Here is a 2,198-nt window from a genome sequence, read left to right on the forward strand (position 1 = left end):
ATATATATATATATATATATATATATATATATATATATATGTATATATATATATATATATATATATATATATATATATATATATATATATATATATATATATATATATATATATATATATATATATATATATATATATATATATATATATATATATATATATATACATATATATATATATTTTTTTTTTTTTATTTTTTTCTTTTCGTTCAAACTATTAGCCATTTCCCGTGTTAGAGAGAAACGTTAAGAACAGAGGACTGGGCCTTTAAGGGAATATCCTAACCTGGTCCCCTTCTCTGTCCCTTCTTTTGGAAAATTAAAAAAAAAAAACGAGAGGGGAGGATTTCCAGCCCCCCGCTCCCTCCCCTTTTAGTCGCCTTGTACGACACGTAGGGAATACGTGGGAATTATTCTTTCTCCCCTATCCCCAGGGATAAATATATATATATATATATATATATATATATATATATATATATATATATATATATATATATATATATATATATATATATATATATATATATATATATATATATATATATGGAGGAAGTGAAGTGTTTTAGATATCTGGGAGTGGATCTGGCAGCGGATGGAACCATGGAAGCGGAAGTGGATCATAGGGTGGGGGAGGGGGCGAAAATTCTGGGGGCCTTGAAGAATGTGTGGAAGTCAAGAACATTATCTCGGAAAGCAAAAATGGGTATGTTTGAAGGAATAGTGGTTCCAACAATGTTGTATGGTTGCGAGGCGTGGGCTATGGATAGAGTTGTGCGCAGGAGGATGGATGTGCTGGAAATGAGATGTTTGAGGACAATGTGTGGTGTGAGGTGGTTTGATCGAGTGAGTAACGTAAGGGTAAGAGAGATGTGTGGAAATAAAAAGAGCGTGGTTGAGAGAGCAGAAGAGGGTGTTTTGAAGTGGTTTGGGCACATGGAGAGAATGAGTGAGGAAAGATTGACCAAGAGGATATATGTGTCGGAGGTGGAGGGAACGAGGAGAAGAGGGAGACCAAATTGGAGGTGGAAAGATGGAGTGAAAAAGATTTTGTGTGATCGGGGCCTGAACATGCAGGAGGGTGAAAGGAGGGCAAGGAATAGAGTGAATTGGAGCGATGTGGTATACCGGGGTTGACGTGCTGTCAGTGGATTGAATCAAGGCATGTGAAGCGTCTGGGGTAAACCATGGAAAGCTGTGTAGGTATGTATATTTGCGTGTGTGGATGTATGTATATACATGTGTATGGGGGGGGTTGGGCCATTTCTTTCGTCTGTTTCCTTGCGCTACCTCGCAAACGCGGGAGACAGCGACAAAGTATAAAAAAAAAAAAAAATATATATATATATATATATATATATATATATATATATATATATATGTATATATATATATATATATATATATATATATATATATATATATATAGGGTGGGGGAGGGGGCGAAAATTCTGGGGGCCTTGAAGAATGTGTGGAAGTCGAGAACATTATCTCGGAAAGCAAAAATGGGTATGTTTGAAGGAATAGTGGTTCCAACAATGTTGTATGGTTGCGAGGCGTGGGCTATGGATAGAGTTGTGCGCAGGAGGATGGATGTGCTGGAAATGAGATGTTTGAGGACAATGTGTGGTGTGAGGTGGTTTGATCGAGTGAGTAACGTAAGGGTAAGAGAGATGTGTGGAAATAAAAAGAGCGTGGTTGAGAGAGCAGAAGAGGGTGTTTTGAAGTGGTTTGGGCACATGGAGAGAATGAGTGAGGAAAGATTGACCAAGAGGATATATGTGTCGGAGGTGGAGGGAACGAGGAGAAGAGGGAGACCAAATTGGAGGTGGAAAGATGGAGTGAAAAAGATTTTGTGTGATCGGGGCCTGAACATGCAGGAGGGTGAAAGGAGGGCAAGGAATAGAGTGAATTGGAGCGATGTGGTATACCGGGGTTGACGTGCTGTCAGTGGATTGAATCAAGGCATGTGAAGCGTCTGGGGTAAACCATGGAAAGCTGTGTAGGTATGTATATTTGCGTGTGTGGACGTGTGTATATACATGTGTATGGGGGGGGTTGGGCCATTTCTTTCGTCTGTTTCCTTGCGCTACCTCGCAAACGCGGGAGACAGCGACGAGGTATAAAAAAAAAAAAATATATATATATATTGACTGTTCAAGGGCAGTAATTATGGCGGAGAATTCAGTTTGTAGTGAG

The sequence above is a fragment of the Panulirus ornatus genome, chromosome 43, assembly GCF_036320965.1.
Source record: "Panulirus ornatus isolate Po-2019 chromosome 43, ASM3632096v1, whole genome shotgun sequence".
NCBI lineage: Eukaryota > Metazoa > Arthropoda > Malacostraca > Decapoda > Palinuridae > Panulirus > Panulirus ornatus.